The following is a 23,019-nucleotide window of genomic DNA, read 5'->3' as shown; positions in this document are numbered from 1 at the left end:
TTCCATAATTCCCATTGTATTTTTATACATTACCACAAATATTTTGTTTTGTTTTTGAATATATTTGATAATGGTAAAAATGCAAGAGGGCATTTAATAATTGTTTTGGCCTCTAATTAATTGTTTTAGGGGCAATAAACACCTTACAAAAATGTGGGTTGCAATTTTAGAAATGCCTAGGGAATATTTGAAGCTTATACATGATTTTTATTTACTAGTTTGCAAAACTTTAATATCCACGTTTCAAATGAGTTTTAATTGCAATAGGAATGAACTAGGGTTTGATTCCAATTGTTATCACACTTGGATTAGCATAATGGATTAGCTTAATCCCCATGTTGCTATAGGTTGATTACAAGAGTTACTGTAGCATAATCCGGGGATTTCACAAGAATACCGCTCAAAAACTATATTTTCAATCTTGCTTTAAATACTTGAGCTCTCGCAGCGCTGCAAATCAATGCTTCCCTGTGGAAAGGGACTATAAATTTACTTTTATGTTGACTCATCATCCTCTTACCTACACCACGAGACTGGAGAGCACTATTGTCATTTTTATGCATTGAGTCGAGTCAATGTTGGATATGAGTATGACTAGGATCTTTTCAATTGTGAATTATAATAGTTTGTCACTGCTCGGATCTCAGAGGTGCTCTAGATTTATGTTTTGTGATCTCAGAAAGGGCTAGCGAGATACCATCTCAGAAAGGATCTCAGAGGTGCTCTGCATTTATCGTGGTTGCTTTGAAAAATTATTGGCATGTGAGATATCTTATTATTGGTTGCTAGTTGGTTATGTATTGCTATGATTGAATACACTGCTTAATTGTTATCATGGATGTGTTTATTTATGACTTATGGTAAAAACTTGAACACTAGGTAAGCATATGTATACGACAATAACAAAAGAGTTTGTAAAAGTTTTCTTTATCACTTTCAGTTTATCAACTGAATTGCTTGAGGACAATCAATGAGTTAACTTTGGGGGAGTTGGTACGTCTCCAACATATCTACTATTCCAAAAACTTTTGCTTTGGTTTTGACCTCTAATTTGCATGATTTGAATGAAACTAACCCGGACTAACGTTGTTTTCAACACAACTACCTTGGTGTTAATTTTGTGCAGAAATAAAAGTTCTTGGAATTGGACGAAACTTTTTGTGAATTATTTGTGGGATTTATAATGAATTATGGAGAAAATACATGTCGAAGAAAGGCTGCTAGGGGGCCACAAGCCAACAGGGCGCGACCCCTAGGTCGCGCTCTAATGGCCTGTGGGGCCATGTAGCTCCTCTGACCATAATTCCAGTCCTATAAAATCAAATTTTTGGAGAAAAATATGAGAGAGAAGTTTTCATGGCGTTTCATGAGATGGAGCCGCCGCCACCTCCCGTTCTTCCTCCAGAGGGCTGATCTAGAGTCCGTTTGGGGATCCAGCGAGGGGGATTCGTTGCCATCATTATCACCAACCCTTTTCCATCAACACCACTATGATTCTTTCCACTGAGAGTTAGTAATTACTTTGTTGGCTTGCTGGAAGGTGGTGGGATTGGATGACATAGATGATGTAATTGAGTTAAGTTTGATAGGGCTTGATCCCTAGTATGCACTATGTTCTGATATTGATGTTACTATGACTTTGCTATGCTTAATGCTTGTCACTGGGGCCCGAGTGCCATGATTTCAGATCTGAACCTCTTATTGTTTTCATGAATATATGAGTGATTTGGATCCTATCTAGCAAGTTGTAGTTAGCTATTACGTGTCTTGATCTGCATTCCCCAATGTGACAATAATTGGGATTCTTTTCGATGATTGCCGTAGTTTGAGGAGTTCATGTATTCACCATGTGTTAATGCTTTGTTTCGCTTCTCTATTAAAAGGAGGTCTTAATATCCCTTAGTTTCTAATAGGACTCCGCTACCATGGGAGGGTAGGACAAAAGATGCCATGCAAGTTCTTATCGCAAGCATGTATGACTATATACGGAATACAGACCTACATTATATTGATGAATTGGAGATAGTTTTGTGTCGCCCTAGTGTGTAACTTTTACATGAACAATGTCATGTAAACCATTATCCATCACCGATCCACGTGCCTACGCTTTACATATAGCGAATCTTGCTGAGTTAGCAATGTTGATTCTGCTGTCACACCAACTACTCAATTGCTATTGTTACTATTGTTAGAAAATTGTTGCTATCAATGTTACTGTTACTACTATCATTTGCTGCGCTACTAAACCCTTGCTGCAGAGTGATATCCGACGTGTAATTGACACTCAATTATTGCGACCAATAAATATTCTTTGGCTCCCCTTGTGTCGAATAAATAAATTAGGGTGAAATAGTACGTGTGAAGACTGTCGCGATCCCCTATACTTGTGGGTTATCACTACCCGTGACCACCTTCTAATTATAGTAACTATTCAACTCATACATTTTTAATTTCCCTTCGTGCTTACAGAAGGATGAGTGGTATGATGATTGCTATGATCCCTTGGATTCATTCAAACTTTTTCTTTTTGATGAACTTGATGCTTTCTATGCTTGTGGCTATGATGCCAATACGAATTATCCTTATGTAGATGAACTTGCTATAGTTCCTTATAAGAAGAATGAAATTGTTGCTATTGCACCAACACATGATAGTCATATTATCTTTTTGAATTCTCCCAACTACACCATATCGGAGAAGTTTGCACTTATTAAGGATTATATTGATGGGTTCTCTTTTACCACTACACATGACGATTTTTATGGATATAATATGCATGTGTTTGCTGCTCCTACTGGCAATTATTATGAAGGAGGAACCAAAATTTCAACTCGCTATGTTTCCAATATGGTAAAATTGCAAGAAACTACTTATGCTATGTATTGCCCTTTACTTGATGTGCATGAATTGTTCTTTTATGACATGCCAATTCATAGGAAGAGAGTTAGACTTCATTGCTACATGATATATAACACTTTGTGCTCACTAATAAATTACAAATCATTGTTAATTAAATTTGGCTTTGATATACCTTGGGATCCGGGTGGATCAATTACGTTAGCACCATATGCCTATCTTAATGCCTTTAAAGAAAGCACTGCCAGGGAGACAACCCGGAAGTTTTGGGGACTCACTTTATTCGGTTGTGTTCTTTTAAAATAATTAAAAACAAAAAAATAAAGTGGGGAACCTAAATCTTTTTCAAAAATAAAAGTGAAAGTGAGAAAGATGAGAACCGTTGAAATGCGGGCTAGCCTTGAACTTTGTTCATGCCCATGGAAACTTTTTACACAATACGACTATATTTTTTTACCACGTTCTAGTATTTCAGAATTTTTGGAGTTACACAAGTATGGTATTCATGTGCATTTTTATAGACTATCCTATTTTTCGCAGATTGCTGTTATAGTTTCTTTGTCTTCTTATCTTTGAGTTCTTATTGAGCCCCATTGACTTGGAAGCCATATAATTGTGATATAATATAGTAGGTAATGATATATTAGAGTTATACAATAAATTTATGGCCGGACATGATGACGTATGATGATTATGTACTAACCTTTCTAATAAAAGTTCTATCAAGCTTTGTGTGGATGAGGTATCAATACGAGAAGAATAAGGAGATACAAAAGTTCAATCTTGGGGATGCCCAAGGCACCACAAGTAAACATTCAAGGAGACTCAAGTGTCTAAGCTTGGGGATGCCCCAGAAGGCATCCCATCTTTCTTCTTCAATAGTTATCGGCATGTCTCTTTTTTTTGTTTTATTCACATGATATGTGTAAATTCTTGGAGCGTCCTATGCCTTTTAGTTTCCTTTTATAAATGCACCATCCTAGTGTGGGAAAGTCCATGGTTGATTTATAGAATGCTCTTTGCACTTCACTTATATCTTTTGAGTATGGCTTTATAGAATGCTTCATGTGCTTCACTTATATCATTTGAAGTTGGATGCTTGTTTCTTTACATATACCACATGGTTTTTTGTAGAAAGAACTAAACTCTCATTCTTCACTTATATCTATTTAGAGAGTCAACATGAATTGCTCATTTACATGGTTAGTCATAAATCCTACATAAAAGTGTAGATCATTGAATATGATATGTTTGATTCCCTGCCACAGTTTTGTAATATTAAGATGGTAATATTTGGGGGTACCAGTGAACGATTGTGGTCTAGTAAGAATACTGATGTTATGGTTTATGATTCAAGAAGCATACACGTATAGTCTCTAGTTGTGCGATGAAGATTGAAGCATAATTTATCCTTGATTGAAATCCTTTGTGCTGTTATACTCGGGCGCGTGCGATGGTTAAATCCTACTAACCTCCTCCCTAGGGGCATGAAATTATTGCTTTGATTCAATATAGCTAATAAAATCTTGCAATAAGTATGTGAGTTCTTTATGACTAATGTGAATCCATGGATATACACACTTTCACCTCCACATATTTTCTAGCCTCTTTGAGACCGTGAATTGCCCCTTCTCACCTCGATGATTGGTGCAACTTTTTGTGGTGCATCCAAACCCCATGACCTGATACACTGTGTTGCACATAAGCCTCATTATATCTTCCACAAAACAGCCACCATACCTACCTATCATGGCATTTCCGTATCCATTCCGAGATATATTTCCATGCAACTTCCATCATCATGATATACATGACTTGGGCATTCCTTTCATATTGCTTTGCAGGATCGTAAGATACCTAGAATGATATTTAGATGGCTTGTCTATTTGTTTGATATATTTTGCTACGCTAGATCATTGCGCATCCCGGTACACTTCGAGAGCCATTCATATTGAGTCATATTATTTCATAGGTTTTCATATCGAGTTGTAAGTAATTAAAGATGATCATCATTATTAGAGCATTGTCCGAGTGAGTGAAGGATGATGGAGACTATGATTCCCCCACAAGTCGGGATGAGACTCAAGACGAAAAATGAAAAATGGGGAGGCCAATTAAGCCCACCACAAAGAAAAAGAAATGGGGGAGGAGAAAAATAACCCACCATGAATATATATATATATATATATATATATATATATATATATATATATATATATATGCCCTAGAGGCAATGATAAAATAGTTATTATTATATTTCCTGTTTCAAGATAATCGTTTATTATCCATGCTATAATTGTATTGAATGAAATCATAGATACATGTGTGGATATATAGACAAAACAATCTCCCTAGCAAGCCTCTAGTTGGCTGGGCAGTTGATCAAGGATGGTTAAGGTTTTTCTGACCATATGCAAGTGTTGTCACTTCATAACTGGATCACATCATTAGGAGAATCATGTGATAGACAAGACCCAAATTATAAATATAGCATGTGATCGCGTCATTTTGTTGCGACTATATTCTACGTGTCAAGTATTCATTCCTATGACGATGGCATCATGTAACTCACTGACACCGGAGGAATACCTTGTGTGTATCAAATGTCACAAGTTACTGGGTGACTATAAAGGTGCTCTACAGGTATCTCCGAAGGTGTTCGTTGAGTTAGCATGGATCAAGACTGGGATTTGTCACTCCGTGTGATGGAGAGGTATCTCGGGGCCCACTCGGTAATAAAACATCACAAACGAGCCTTGCAAGCAATATGACTCAAGTGTAAGTCACGAGATCTTGTATTACAGAACGAGTAACGAGACTTGCTGGTAACGAGGTTGAAATAGGTATACGGGTACCGATGATCAAATCTCGGGCAAGTAACATACCGAAGGACAAAGGGAATGTTATACGGGATTATATGAATCCTTGGCATAGAGGTTCAACCGATAAGATCTTCGTAGAATATGTAGGATACAATATGGACATCCAGGTCCGTCTATTGGATATTGACCAAGAAGTGTCCCGGGTCATGCCTACATAGTTCTCGAACCCGCAGGGTGTGCACACTTAAGGTTCAGTGACGTTTTAGTATAGTTGAGTTATATGTGTTGGTGACCGAAGGTTGTTCAGAGTCCTGGATGAGATCATAGACGTCACGAGGGTTTCCGTAATGGTCCGGAAACGAAGATTGATATATAGAATGGTTTCATTTGGTTACCCGAAAGTTTTTGGGCATTACCGGGAGTGACGAATGGGTTCCGGGTATTCACCCAGAGGGGCCCACCCACTCGGGAGTGAGCCCAGTGACCCTAGGGTGGCGCACCAGCCCTTAGTGGGCTGGTCAGGCCAGCCCAAGAGGGCTATGGCGCCACAAGTGGAAAAAACCAAAGGAAAAGAAAAAAACAAGGAAAGAGGGAGGTGGGAAGGAAGGAATGGACTCCTTCCCCCCAAACCGAATTGTGGTGGAAGTCCACTTCCTCCCATCGGCCAGCGCCCTTGGGGCTCCCTTAAGCCCCAAGGCTAGCCCCTCCCGTCCTCCTATATATATTGGCGGTTTTAGGGCTTTTGAGACACAACTTTGCCACATGCAACTCAAACCTATACCACGTAGTTCTTCCTCTAGATCGGCTTTCTCCCGAGCTCACGCGGAGCCCTGCAGGAGTAGATCATCACCACTACCGGCGCGCCATCACTTTGCCGGAGGACTCATCTTCTTCTCCGTCTCTCTTGCTGGATCAAGAAGGCCGAGATCGTCATCGTGTTGTACGTGTGTTGAACGTGGAGGTGCCTTCCGTTCGGCGCTAGATCGGAACAGATCGTGGGAGGGATCATGGGATGATGATGATTTGAATCACGAAGCTGTACCACTACATCAGCTGCGTTTCTTAACGCTTCCCGCTTAGCGATCTACAAGGGTATGTGGATCTAATCTCCCCTCGTAGATGAACATCACCATGATAGGTCTTCGTGTGCGTAGGAAGTTTTTTATTTCCCATGCAACATTCCCAAAAGTGGCATCATGAGCTAGGTTCATGCGTAGATGTTATCTCGAGTAGAACACAAAATGTTTTGTGGGTGTTAATGTTCGATTTTCTGCCCTCCTTAGTCTTTTCTCGATTCGGCGGTATTGTTGGATTGAAGCGGCCCGGACCGACATTACTTGTACGCTTACGAGAGACTGGTTTCATCGACCAACATGCAACTTGTTGCATAAAGATGATTGGCGGGTGCCTGTTTATTCAACTTTAGTTGAATTGGATTTGACCGAGGCGGTTCTTGGAGAGAGGTTAAATAGCAATTTGCACATCTCCCTTTTGGTTTTTGCATAAGTAAGATGCGATCGTACTAGATACCCATAGCAGCCACGTCAAACATGCAACAACAAATTAGAGGACGTCTAACTTGTTTTTGCAGGGTATGCTTGTGATGTCATATGGTCAATGACATGGTGTGATATATTGGATGTATGAGATGATCATGTTGTAATATTTAATATCGACTTGCACGTCGACGCTACGGCAACCGGCAAGAGCCATATGGTTGTCTTTAAACTAATGTTTGTGTTTGGAGATGTGTTTACTATATTGCTAGGTTGTAGCTTTAGTAGTAATAACATAGATAGCACGACAACCTCGATGGCGGCACGATGATGGAGATCATGATGACGGAGATCACGGTGTGGCGCCAGTGACAAGAAGATCATGCCGATGCTTTGGTGATGGAGATCAAGAAGCACAAGATCATGGCCATATCATGTCACTTATGAATTGCATGTGATGTTAATCCTTTTATGCACCTTATCTTGCTTAGAACGATGGTAGCATTATAAGATGATCCCTCACTAAAATTTCAAGAAGAAATTGTGTTCTCCCCCACTGTGCACCATTGCGAAAGTTCATCGGTTCAAGACACAACGTGATGATCGGGTGTGATAGACTCAACGTTCACATACAATGGGTGCAAAACAGTTGCACACGCGGAACACTCGAGTTAAACTTGACGAGCCTAGCATGTGCAGACATGGCCTCAGAACACAAGAGACCGAAATGTCGAGCATGAATCATATAGTGGATATGATTAGCATAGAGATGTTTACCACTAAAACTATACTCAACTCACGTGATGATCGGACTTGAGTTAGTGAATTTGGATCATGCACCACTCAAATGACACGAGGGATGTATTTTTTGAGTGGGAGTTTATTAGTAATTTGATTAGTTATACTTTAATTGTCTTGAACAGAGTCTAAGTCCACTTTGAAATATTTTATGTTGTAGATCAATTGCTCACGCAGTAGCAACCCTGAATTTCAATACGTTACTAGAGAAAGCTAAGTTGAAAGATGATGGAAGCAACTTTGTAGACTGGGCACGTAATCTTAGGCTCATCCTACAAGCTGGGAAAAAGAATTATGTCCTTGATGCTGCGCTAGGAGATGAACCACCCGCTACGTCTGACCAAGATGTTTTGAACGCTTGGCAATCACGTAAGGAGGACTACTCAGTAGTTCAATGTGCAGTCTTGTATGGCTTAGAACTGGGACTTCAACGTCACTTTGAGCATCATGGAGCCTATGAGATGTTCCAGGAGTTGAAGTTGATCTTTTAGAAGAACGCCCGGATCAAGAGGTATGTGACCTCTGATAAATTCTATGCTTGCAAGATGGAGGAGAATTCGTCTGTGAGTGAGCATGTGCTCAAAATGTCTGGGTACTCAAACCGTCTGGCTGAGCTAGGGATTGAACTCCCGCAAGAGGCTATCACTTATAGAATTCTTCAATCATTGCCACCTAGCTAGAAGAGCTTTGTGTTGAACTATAACATGCAAGGGATGAACAAGTCACCCGGCGAGTTATTCGTGATGCTGAAAGTCGCAGAGTCAGTACTCCAGAAAGAGCATCAAGTGTTGATGGTCAATAAGACCACTGGTTTCAAGAGAAACGGCAAAGGCAAGAAGGGTAACTCCAATAAGAGCGGGAAACCTGTCGCCAATCCGACGAAGAAACCCAAGGCTGGACCTAAGCCGGAAACAGAGTGTTATTATTGCAAGGGAATGGGTCATTGGAAGCGCAACTGCCCCAAGTATTTGGCTGATAAGAAGGCAGGCAAAGAAAAATCAAGTATATGTGATATACATGTTATTGATGTGTACTTAACCAACTCTTGTAGTAGTGCCTAGGTATTTGATACCGGTTCTGTTGCTCATATTTGCAACTCGAAGCAGGAACTACAGAATAAACGAAGGCTGGCGAAGGATGAAGTGACGATACACGTGGGAAATGGTTCCAAGGTTGATGCAATCGCCGTCAGCACAGTCTCACTTCAGTTACCATGAGGATTAGTTATGAACTTAAATAATTGTTATTTAGTGTGTGCTTTAAGCATGGACATTATATCCGGATCTTGTTTATTGCTAGACGGTTACTCGTTTAAGTCAGATAATAATGGTTGTTCTATTTCTATGAGTAATATCTTTTATGGTCATGCACCCAATGTGAGGGGATTTTTCATATTGAATCTTGATTGTGATGATAGACACATACATAACATTGAGACCAAAAGATGTAGAGTTAACAATGATAGCGCCACGTTTATGTGGCACTTCCGCTTAGGTCATACTGGTGTAAAGCGCATGAAGAAACTCCATTCCGATGGGCTTTTGGAGTCACTTGATTTTGAATCACTTGACACATGTGAACCATGCCTCATGGGCAAGATGACTAAGACTCCATTCTCCAGACCAATGGAGAGTGCAAGTGACATGTTGGAAATCATACATACCGATGTGTGCGGTCCGACGAGTGTGGAGGCGCGCGACGGATATCGTTATTTTCTCACCTTCACTGATGATTTGGGTAGGTATGGTTATATCTACTTGATGAAGCACAAATCTGAAACGTTTGAGAAGTTCAAGCAATTTCAGAGTGAAGTTGAAAATCATCGTAACAAGAAGGTCAAGTTCCTACGTTCTGATCGTGGGGGTGAGTATCTGAATTTCGAGTTTGGTGCTCACTTAAGACAATGTGGAATTGTTTCACAGTTGACACCACCTGGAACACCACAGTGTAATGGTGTGTCCGAACATCGTAATCGTACATTGTTAGATATGGTGCGATCTATGATGTCTCTTACCGATTTGCCGTTATCGTTTTGGGGTTATGCATTAGAGATAGTTGCATTCACTTTAAATATGTCACCATCAAAATCTGTTGAGACGACACCATACGAGCTGTGATATGGCAAGAGGCCAAATTTGTCGTTTCTTAAAGTTTGGGGATGTGACGCTTATGTCAAAAAGCTTCAGCCTGAAAAGGTGGAACCCAAAGCGGAAAAGTGTGTCTTCATAGGTTACCCAAAGGAGACAGTTGGGTACACCTTCTATCTCAGATCCGCGGGCAAAGTTTTTGTTGCTAAGAACGTAACTTTTCTTGAGAAGGAGTTTCTCTCGAAAGAATTGAGTGAGAGGAAGATAGAACTTGATGACGTTGTAGAACATCTAATCCCTCTAGATGGTGGCGCAGGGCAGGGGGAAACCTCTGTCGAAGCGACACCGGTTGAGGAGGAAGTTCATGATGATGATCATGAAACTTCGGATCAATTTCCTATCGGATCTCGCAGGTCGACAAGATCATGTACTGCTCCTGAGTGGTACGGTAATCCTGTCTTATCAATCATGTTGTTAGACAACAATGAACCTGCAAATTATGAAGAAGCAATGGTGGGCCCGGATTCCAACAAATGGCTGGAGGCCATGAAGTCCCAGATAGGATCGATGTATGAAAACAAAGTGCGGACTTTGGAAGTATTACCTGAAGGCCGCAAGGCTAGTCAGAACAAATGGATCTTTAAGAAGAAGACGGACGCGGACAATAATGTGACTGTTTACAAAGCTCGACTGGTGGCAAAGGGTTTTTCACAAGTTCAAGGAGTTGACTACGATGAGAAATTCTCACCGGTACCGATGCTTAAGTCCGTCCGAATCATGTTAGCAATAGCTGCATTTTTCGATTATGAAATCTGGCAGATGGATGTCAAAACGGCGTTCCTCAATGGTTTTATTAAGGAAGAGTTGTATATGATGCAACCCGAAGGTTTTGTCGATCCAAAGAATGCTAACAAAGTGTGCGAGCTCCAACGATCCATTTATGGACTGGTGCAAGCATCTCGGAGTTGGAATAAGCGCTTTGATGAAGTGATCAAAGCGTTTGGGTTTATACAAGTTGTTGGAGAATCTTGTATTTCAAGAAAGTGAGTGGGAGCTCTATGGCGTTTCTAATATTATATGTGGATGGCATATTGCTGATTGGAAACAATGTGGAGTTTTTAGAGAGCGTCAAAGATTACTTAAACAAGTGTTTCTCTATGAAGGACCTAGGAGAAGCTGCTGACATTCTAGGCATTAAGATCTATAGGGATAGATCGACGCGCGTGATAGGACTTCCACAAAGCACATACCTTGATAAAGTTTTGAAGAAATCCAAAATGGAACAGTCCAGGAAGGGGTTCTTGCCAGTATTACAAGGTATAAAATTGAGTAAGACTCAGTGTCCAATAACTGCGGAAGAAAAAGAAAAGATGAGTACCGTCCCCTATGCTTCAGCCATAGGGTCTATCATGTATGCAATGTTGTGCACTAGAACGGACGTCAGCCTGGCCATAAGTATGGTAGACATGTTTCAAAGTAATCCAGGAGTGGATCACTCAACGACGGTCAATAATATTCTGAAGTACCTGAAAAGGACTAAGGAAATGTTTCTCGTTTATGGAGGTAACGAAGAGCTCGTCGTAAAGGGTTACGTTGACGGAAGCTTTGACACCGACGCGGATGACTCTAAGTCTCAAACCGGATACATATTTATTCTTAATGGGGGTGCGGTAAGCTAGTGTAGTTCCAAGCAAAGCGTCGTAGCAGATTCTACATGTGATGCATAGTTCATGGTTGCCTCGAAAGCAACTAAGGAGGGTGTCTGGATGAAGCAGTTCATGATGGATCTTGGAGTTGTGCCGAGCGCATTAATTCCAATAACTCTGTTCTGTGACAACACTGGTGCCATTGCTTTAGGAAAGGAACCAAGGTTTCACAAGAAGACCAAACACATCAAACGACGCTTCAACCTCATCCGCGACTACGTCGAAGGAGAGGACATAAATATTTGCAAAGTGCACACGGATCTGAATGTAGCAGATCTGCAGACTAGACCTCTTCCACGAGCAAAGCATGATCAACACAAGAACTGTATGGGTTTTTAGATTCATTCCAATGTAAATCGCATAGCAATGTGAGACTAGATTATTGACTCTAGTGCAAGTGGGAGAATGTTGGAAATATGCCCTAGAGGCAATGATAAAATAGTTATTATTATATTTCCTGTTTCAAGATAATCGTTTATTATCCATGCTATAATTGTATTGAATGAAAGCATAGATACATGTGTGGATATATAGACAAAACAATGTCCCTAGCAAGCCTCTAGTTGGCTTACTAGTTGATCAAGGATGGTTAAGGTTTTCTGACCATATACAACTCTTGTCAGTTGATAAGTGGATCACATCATTAGGAGAATCATGTGATGGACAAGACCCAAATTATAAACATAGCATGTGATCGCGTCATTTTGTTGCTACAGTTTTCTACGTGTCAAGTATTCATTCCTACGACCATGAGATGATGTAACTCACTGACACCGGAGGAATACCTTGTGTATACCAAACGTCACAACATTACTAGGTGACTATAAAGGTGCTCTAAAGGTATCTCCGAAGGTGTTCGTTGAGTTAGCATGGATCAAGATTGGGATTTTTCACTCCGTGTGACAGAGAGGTATCTTGGGGCCCACTCAGTAATACAACATCACAAACGAGCCTTGCAAGAAAATGTGACTCAAGTGTAAGTCACGGGATCTTGTATTACGAAACGAGTAAAGATACTTGCCGGTAACAAGGTTGAAATAGGTATACGGATACAGACGATCAAATCTCGGGCAAGTAACATACCGAAGGACAAAGGGAATGTCATACGTGGTTATATGAATCCTTGGCATAGAGGTTCAACTGATAAGATCTTCGTAGAATATGTAGGATCCAATATGGACATCCAGGTCCCGCTATTGGATATTTACCTAGGAGTGTCTCGGGTCATGTCTACATAGTTCTCGAAACCGTAGGGTCTGCACACTTAAGGTTCAGTGACGTTTTAGTATAGTTGAGTTATATGTGTTGGTGACCGAAGGTTGTTCGGAGTCCCGCATGAGATCACGGACGTCACAAGGGTTTCCGGGATGGTCCAGAAACGAAGATTGATATATAGGATGGTTTCATTTGGTTACCAGAAATTTTTCGGGCATTACCAACATTGTACCGGGAGTGACGAATGGGTTCCGGGTATTCACCGGGAGGGGCCCACCCACCCGGGATTGAGCCCAGTGACCCTAGGGTGGCGTACCAGCCCTTTGTGGGCTGGTTAGGCCAGCCCAAGAGGGCTATGGCGCCACAAGTGGAAAAACCAAAAGAAAAGAAAAAACAAGGAAAGAGGGAGGTGGGAAGGAAGAAGTGGACTCCTTCCCCCAAACGGAATTGGGGTGGGAGCCCACATCCTCCAATCGGCCGGCGCCCTTGGGGCTCCCCTTGAGCCCCAAGTCTAGCCCCTCCCCTCCTCCTATATATATTGGTGGTTTTAGGGCTTTTGAGACACAACTTTTTCACGTGCAACTCAAACCTATACCACATAGTTCTTCCTCTTGATCAGATTTCTGTGAAGCTCAGGCGGAGCCCTGCAGGAGTAGATCATCACCACCACTGGCACGCTGTCAGGCTGCCGGAGAACTCATCTAATTCTCCGTCTCTCTTGCTGGATCAAGAAGTCCGATATCGTCATCGAGATGTACGTGTGCTGAACGCGGAGGTGCCGTCCGTTCGGCGCTAGATCGGAACGGATCATGGGACGATGGTGATTTGAATCACGAAGATGTACACTACATCAATTGCGTTTCTTAACGCTTCTCGCTTAGCGATCTACAAGGGTATGAGGATCTAATCTCCCCTCGTAGATGAACATCAGCATGATAGGTCTTCGTGTGCGTAGGAATTTTTTTGTTTCCCATGCAACGTTCCCCAACACACACACAAACACACACACACACACACACACACAGAGACACACACACACACACACACACACATATATATATATATATATACGTATGTATAAACAAATAAAAAAAATGAGAGAAAAATAGAGAAGGGACTTCGCTACTATCCTCGACCACACTTGTGACTGAATGGGGCACCATGTTCTTCATATAGAAAGTCTCCCCAGTTGTCATTTTCATATGCTAGTGGGCATTTTTCCTTATAGAACTTGGCATGTATATTCCATTGACGGGCTTCCTCAAATGCCCGATGTCTTCATGAGCAATAAAGTTAGATCCAAACCCACTTAGCTCCAGTTGATCTTTCATACACTTATAGCTCTAGTGCATCCGTTGCTTGGCAATCCCTACTCCTTGCATTAATATATATTGAGGGGCATATACATAGACCGTTGATAAACCTAGTTGATGCGAGACTTTATTCTCCATCATATTCTATTCCATCCATATGCTATATCCATGGTTCACAATCATGTATTGCGTGAGTAATAAAAAGCTGAAGCGCGTCAAAAAGTACGATCCAATTTCTTGGTTTGACACCGGGGTGCTCATGATTTATACTTCATGCTAGGAAGACCAAGCATGACATGCTATACGATTTTGTAGGGATAGCACCCTTTAGCATTGTTATTTTGAGAGGAAATGCTTGTTTGCTAGTAAATTTGAGTATGGATGACTTTATGTCAAATGATATACTATTGCTTTGAATCACTTGTATATTAATATTCATGCCATGATTAGTCATTTGTTCAAGATTATGTTAGGTAGCATTCCACATCAAAAATAATCTTTTTATCATTTAACTACTCGAGGGAGAGAAGGAATTAAGCTTGGGGATGTTGATACGTCTCCGTCGTATCTATAATTTTTGATTGTTTCATGCCAATATTCTACAACTTTTATATACTTTTGTGAACATTTTATAATATTTTTTGGAATAACTTACTAGCCAGTGCCTAGTGCGAGTTCCTATTTTTTGTATGTTCCTTTTTGCAAAAATTCCATATTAAACAAAGTCCAAAAGAGATAAAAATTTACGAAGATTTTTTTGGAATATATGTGAATTTTTGGAAGAATAATCAATGCAACTTGGTTACCGTGTGAGGCACAAGCCAACATGGCGCGACCAGGGGGGTTGGCCTCACCCTGATGGCTTATCGATCCCCTTTAAGTCGGTTGGGGCCCTATTTGTTGCAAGAAAGATATTTTCGCGATAACCCCCCCCCCCCTCAAAATTTTAGCCCGGTCAGAGTTACGGATCTCTGGATATTTAAGAAATGGTGAAGGGGTAGAAAACACGAGTGAAACGAGAAGAGAAACAAAAAGATAGATCCAATCTCGGAGGGGCTCCTGTCCTCCAGGAGCCATGGCAGCCATGGAACATAGGCGAAACCCTCCTCCCACCTAGGTATGAGGCCAATGAAGAATAAGAAGCAAGGGATATCTCCCCCCCCTCTCCCAGTGGCACCGGAGCATCGCTGGGGAAACCATCATGACGAAGGTCTACACCAACAACTTTGTTGCCGTCACCACGAACTCTCCCCCTCTATGAAGTGGAGTAAACCCTCTTCTCCCCACTGTAATATCTACTTAAACATGGTGCTTAATGCTATATATTATTAGCCAACGATGTGTGGCTATCCTATGATATTTGAGTAGATTTGCTTTGTCCTATGGATTAATTGTGGTATGATGTTATCGATATGAGTTGGATGTTGATATGTTTCGGTCCTAAGGTTCCCTCCGTGATACGCACACATGAGGGAATCCCGCTCGAGGGTTTGCAATATGTTCATGATTCGCTTAGAGTGGGTGGATAGAGTGGCAGAAGCTTACACCTGAGTAAGGGGATTGTTTTTGTATGGGAGTAAAGAGGACTTGATATTTATTGCTATGGTTGGCTTTTCCTTTATGATTTCTAGTATTTCCGGATTCTTTCTAGAGGTCCAATCATAAGTGCATATGATCCAACTATGGAAGTGTGTTAGTGTATGCCTCTCCCTCATTGCATATGATAACTATAAAGCATGTTTTATTCAATTGCCTATGGACATCTTTCTCTTGTGTTACAAAAAGCTTTCTACTAAAAGACTAACTTAATTAACCTTTATATAAAACAATACCTAACTTTTATTTTCATATTCTTTATTACATTGCAAACCTATCCATTACACCTACTAAGTACTTCTAGTTTCTTTCCCGCAAAGTATTTTCATACTTGTTCTAGGTAGAGTAAGAGTTGGCGTGCGTAGATTTGTATCGGTGGTCGATATAAATTGAGAGGATATTAATTCTATCTTTAGCTCCTCCTTGGGTTCGACACTCTTACTTATCAAAAAAGGGTACAAACGACCCCCTACACTTGTGGGTTATCAACAATGCACGATACTAGACAGGCTAGCAAATATGTGGAGGTGAGAGTCTGTATATCCATGGATTTACATTATTCATAAAGAACCAACATACTTATTGCAAGATTTTATTAGCTCTCTCGAAGCAAAGCACTACTCCCATGCCTCTAGGGAGGAGGTTGGTAGGAGTTAACCATCGCGCGCGCCCGACATAAACATCACTAGGATTTAAACGAGAAATAAGTACGCTCACACATCATCACCACGCCATAAAAATATTTGGATGAATAACAAGTTAACAACCTCTAATTAATGATACTTATATTAACCAATGATCATGCGCTTATGATTTTTCATATTACCACATTAATATCATTAACCATGATTTCTCTTTTATGTGCTACATGTGGTTTTGATTGTGCACTCATTGAATACGTATTATTTTTGGACTAGTCTTATAACTGATGTAAATTACCATTGCTATTTATTAACTATAAAACAAATATATGTGAAGAAGGAGGCTGCAAATATTTCTTTAAAATCTTTACGCCACCGTTCTCTAAAAGATATAAGTGAAGCACTAGAGCAACTACTAAGCTCAAAAGATACAAGTGAAGCACATAGAGCTTTCTAATAAATCATGGTCATCTTGTGTATTTTACAAGTGGGTGTATTGAGATAACAATGATTCTGGAAAACTAAAGCAAAATCAAACTGAAGCAAACGATGCTCCAAGCAAAACTCATATCATTCGACGAACAAAAATATAGCTCCAAGAGACATGCTGATGGATTAAGACAAAAAAGGGGATGCCTTTCAGGGCATAACCAATATTAGACGCTTGTACTTCCTAGAATATTACTTTGGGGTGCCTTGGTAATACCCAATCTTAGCATCTTGCTGCTCCTTATTATTTCATCCATCGTGATAACACCAAAACTTGAAAACTTCAGCACACAAAACTGTACAAAAACTTTGTGAGATCCGTTAGTATAATAAACATATCAAATAATTATTTTACTGTTATAAATTGGTTCGTATTTTGTTATTGAATAAGGTACTATATTCTAACTTTTTCATGGCTTATACCTCCCGATACAATCCGTGGCATCATCAAAAGAAGCAAACTATGCAAGCAAAAACAGAATCTGTCTAAAACACAACAGTCTATAATGATATAATTAAGTACCATACTTCCATAACTCTCAAAATTCTAAAAACTTAGTAAGACTTGAAGAATTTATATAAAACTAGTGTGTAAAAATTCAGATTAAAAATATGTTCCAGTAAAATCATAGAAATTCTACACTAGACATCAAAGTTTGTGTTTTTGCACCGAATTAATTATACCATCATTCAAATCCACCCAAAGGATTTACTCGACACAAACACTAATCTAAAGATAAAAACAAAATATTTACAGAGGCAACAATCATGTTATAACACACAAACATAAAGTAAAAACAAAGAATTTAAGATAACTATTGGGTTGCCTCCCAACTAGCGCTATGGTTTTATGCCCCTAGCTAGGTTTAATGCATATGATTCTAGTGTTGTCATCTTTCACACTCCACCCATAAGTAGCCCTCATTATAGATTCATATGGTGGTTTGATTTTATTTCAAGGGAAGTGTTTCATCCCTTTATTTAATGGCAATTTGAACCGTATGTTTCCCTCTTTAATATCGATTAATGCACCTATAGTTCGTAGAAAAAGTCTCCGAAGTATTATTGGACAAGATGGGTTGCACTCAATATCAAGAACTATAAAATCTACAGGCAGGTAATTTATATTAGCAATTATTATAAAATCATTTATTTTTCCCATAAGTTTCTTGATAGTAGAGTCCTAAGATGTAAATTAAGGGAAGACTCATGAATATTAGTGAGACCAAGTACATCACATAAAGATTTAGGTATAGTTGAAACACTAGAACCAAGGTTACACAATACATTGCATTCATACTCTTTAATTTTAATTCTAACAAGTTCACACTCATCACGCAACTTACCATTAATAGATACTTCTAGCTCAAGTTTCTCATCATATGGTTTTACCATAGCTTCTATTATATGTTGGGTAAAAGCTTTATTTCGTTCATAAGAATTGGGCGAGCTAATGATGGATTGCAGCAAGGAAAATAATTTTGCTAAAGAACAATTATCATAATTAAAAACCTTGTGATCGAAGATAGTGGGCAGATCACTACTTAAAGTTCTAACCTCTCCAAACCCACTTTTTTTAGTTTTATCACTATAGTCATCACCCTCCAAGACATTGAGACGCTCTCTAGCTAAAGTTGACTCATATATAGTCCCTTTATCATTAATTTTGATATTAGTAAACCAAGAGTCAATAGGAGAAGTACCAAGCATTTTAAGATCTTCATCACGATTCCTGTAAAAACGGGTGGAAGAGCTTTTTCTAGAAATTCCCGCTTAGCTTTCAACTTAGTGGTCCTCTCCTTATTTTTGTTGGCAGATATTTGGATATATTTAGTAGTGTCATTAAAGTCATGCTTTGGTGGCAAAGTTTTATATTTAAGAGTTCCTACATCAAGAGCAATCATATCCATGTTCTTAGCCAAATCATCAATTTTTATGCAACTTGTCCTCTACCATAGTATTGAAAGGTTTTTGAGAACTAACGAATTATTTAATGGCGTTCTCAAGATGAGAGGATAGCTTATTATTATTGGTAGAAGAATTTCCATAAAAATTGCCATAAAACTTGCCATACATATAAAGGGAGTTACCAGGATATGGCCTAGCCTTGAAATTACCCTTACATGCATTGTTAATAAAATTGTTTCATGAGATAAAATTCAAATAACTGGCTTTATAATTTTTATCAATGAAAGTAGATAAGGGCATGTTATTAGGATCAACATGATTATTCTTACTAGCAACCAAATTCATAAGAGCATCAACTTTTTCACTAGCGATTTTATCGACATAGTTTTCCTTCTTACCAGTTGGAGTCCTTTCGATATGCCATTGAGAGTAGTTTGTCATGATGTTGTCTAGAAGCTTGGTGGCCTATCCTAGGGTTACCTCCATGAAGGTACCACCCGCAGCAGAATATAGAAGATTTCTAGACACAAAATTTAGTCCAACATAGAAATTATGAATAATCATCCACAAGTTTAAATCATGAGTAGGGCAATTTGTAATCATTGATTTCATCCTCTCCCAAGCTTGTGAAACATGTTATTGGTCATGTTGTTTAAAATTCATAGTTTGATTTCTGAGGGAGATGATCTTAGCAGGAGGAAAATACTTGGTAATAAAAGCATCATTACACTTATCCCATGTTCCAATAGTATTACCTGGTAAAGATGCGCAATATCATGATCCATGTACTTTTTTTTGCATATCACGAAGTTCAACATAGGTATTAAGATGAGCAGCGAGATCCTCATTAGACTTCCAAAAACTGTTCTTTCATCACAAGATTCAACAATGCATGGTTTATATCATAAGACTCCGCACTAGTGGCGGGTGGTATCGTTGTACTAATAAAATCATTGTTATTCGTATTTGAGAAGTCACACAACTTAGTAGTATCTTGAGACATGGTGACCGAGCAAGCAAACTAACAAGCAGGACAAGTGAACTAGCGAGCGAAGAAGTAAACTAGTATCTAGGAAAGATAAATATTTTTCTATTTCCATTTTTATGAAGCAATATAAATAAAACAACAAATAAAAAGAAGAACAAGTGAATGATAATTTGTGCAAAGTTACTTGATAGTAGGTTGATGATACCGACAACGGCGCCAGAAATCCTTCATGATACTTGTGATCTGTGTTGGGTTTCCATGAAGAGGAACGGGTGATGCAACACTATATAGATAAGTATTTACCTCAGTAGAGAACCAAGGTTTATCGAACCAATAGGAGTAACAACCAGCCCTCGTCTTTAGCCACTGCACACAAAGAAGCAAACACTTGTACCCAGTACGGGTAAGAGGGTTGTCAATCCCCTTGGACTCGTTATTTGCAAGGAAGTAAAGTGTGTAGATGAAAGTTGATAAATACAAAGTAAATAAAGGCAGCCAGGTAATTGTAGTGTTTTTAAACTTATAAGTAAATAGACCTGGGGGCCGTAGTTTTCCCTAATGGCATCTCTCATGTAGTAGGCATATGGTGGGTAAACAAGTTACTATTGGGCAATTGATAGAAAAGCGCATAGTTATGTGATATTCACGAGAATGATCATGTATATATAGGCATCACGTCCATAAGCAAATAGGCTCACTCCTGCATGCGCCTATTAGTATTACTCCACCCATCGACTTCTATACAACATGCAACTAGAGTATTAAGTAAAATAGAGCAATGGTTGGAGAACAATGACATGATGCAGACAAAGAGAACTCAATCAATATGAATTAACCACATCATTTTATCCTTAGTGGCAACAATACAAATACGTTTCCTTGTCCCTTTCAGTCATTGGGATACAGAACTCCGCTAGATTGAACCCACTACAACGCACTCCTCTCACTGAAGAAATATCAATCTAGTTGGCCAAACTATTTTAATATATTGGAGAAATTTATGAAGTTATAATAATCATGAAAATAAGAATCATAATATGAATTCAGAGTAGACTCAAATCTTTATCATGAATAATCTGAACATCAATGCACAATTCATCGGATCCCAAAAAATGCACCACGCGAAAGAATTACATTGGATAGATCAAAGCAAAGATGTGATGATTATTGTATTGAAGATCATGAGAGAGAGATAGCCATCTCGTTACTAATTACAGACCCGTAGGTATGTGGTAAACTACCCATATATCACCATGGGAGGAGCAAGGTTGATATAGAGGCCCTCAATGATCGATCCTGTCTCTGACAGGACACCGGAACAGGGCTGCAGATGGGTACACGGCGGAATAGATACTTGCGAGGATGAAAAAGTGTTTTTGGTGGCTCTCGTAGGGTTTTGGGATATTTTAGAATTTCTAGGCCACAGAGGGTTGTCAGGAGATGCCTGAGGGGGACACCACAGAACAGGGTGCGACCATCGCCTCTAGGCATGCCCTAATGCATGGTGCCTCCTGATACGTCTCCATCGTATCTACTTTTCCGTACTCTTTTGCCCTTGTTTTGGACTCTAATTTGCATGATTTGAATGGAACTAACACGGACTAACGTTGTTTTCAGCAGAATTGCCATGGTGTTGTTTTTGCTTAGAAATAAAAGTTCTCGGAATGACCTAAAAATTTACGGAGAATTTTTCTGGAATTAATGGAAAATATTGGCGCAAGAATCAGGGGAGGACGTGGAGCATGGAGCCCACAAGACCACCAGGCACGGGCCCCCCTGGCCGTGCCTGGAGTCTTATGGAGCCCACGACGCTCCACCGCCTCTCAATCCAACTCTATATAGTCCATTTCGTCCGGAAAAAAATTAGGGAGAAGGATTCATCGCGTTTTACGATACGAAGGCGCCGCCAGCTCCTGTTCTTCATCTGGAGGGCAGATGTGGAGTCCGTTCTGGGCTCCGGAGAGGGGAGATCGTCGCCATCGTCATCATCGACCTTCGTCCATCACCAATTCCATGATTCTCTTCACCGTTCGTGAGTAATCTCATCGTAGGCTTGCTGGACGGTGATGGGTTGGATGAGATCTATCATGTAATCGAGTTAATTTTGACGAGGATTGATCCCTAGTATCCACTATGTTCTGGGATTGATGTTGCTACTACTTTGCCATGCTTAATGCTTGTCACTAGGGCCCGAGTGCCATGATTTCACATCTGAACCTATTATGTTGTCGCCAATATATGTGTGTTCTTGATCCTATCTTGCAAGCTGTAGTCACCTACTATGTGTTATGACCCGGCAACCTCGGAGTGACAATAGCCGGAACCACTCCCGGAGATGACCATAGTATGAGGAGTTCATGTATTCACCAAGTGTTAATGCGTTGGTCCGGTTCTTTATTAAAAGGAGAACCTTTAATATCCCATAGTTTCCATTAGGACCTCGCTGCCACGGGAGGGATGGACAATAGATGTCATGCAAGTTCTTTTCCCTAAGCACGTATGACTACATACGGAATACATGCCTACATTAGATTGACGAACGAGAGCTAGTTACGTATCTCTCCGTGTTATAACTATTACATGATGAATAGCATCCGGCATAACATCCATCACCGATCCAATGCCTATGAGTTTTTCCTACTGGTCCTTGCTACATTACTTTGCCGCTACTGCTGTTACTGCTCCTACTGTTACTTTGCTGCTACTGTTACTCTGTTGCTACTTCTGCTATCATACTACCTTGCTACAGATACTTTGCTGCAGACACTAAATCTTTCAGGTGTGGTGGAATTGACAACTCAACTGCTAATACTTGAGAATATTCTTTCGCTTCCCGTTGAGTCGAGTCAATAAATTTGGGTTAAATACTCTACCCTCGAAAACTGTTGCGATCCCCTATACTTGTGGGTTATCTAGACCTTTTTCTGGCGCCGTAGCCGGGGAGGAAGAGCTATATTCTCTGAGTCACTTGGGATTGACGTCTGCTAATCACTATGAGGAATCCGAAAGATCCAAGAACTTAAATCTTTCCCTCAACTATGAGGAGAGGCAAGGAAGTGCCATCTAGCTCTGCACTTGATTCACCTTCATTTATGAGTAAGTTT

Source organism: Hordeum vulgare, chromosome 5H (genome assembly GCF_904849725.1).
Source record: "Hordeum vulgare subsp. vulgare chromosome 5H, MorexV3_pseudomolecules_assembly, whole genome shotgun sequence".
Lineage (NCBI taxonomy): Eukaryota > Viridiplantae > Streptophyta > Magnoliopsida > Poales > Poaceae > Hordeum > Hordeum vulgare.
Note: the sequence above shows the minus strand (reverse complement) of the source record.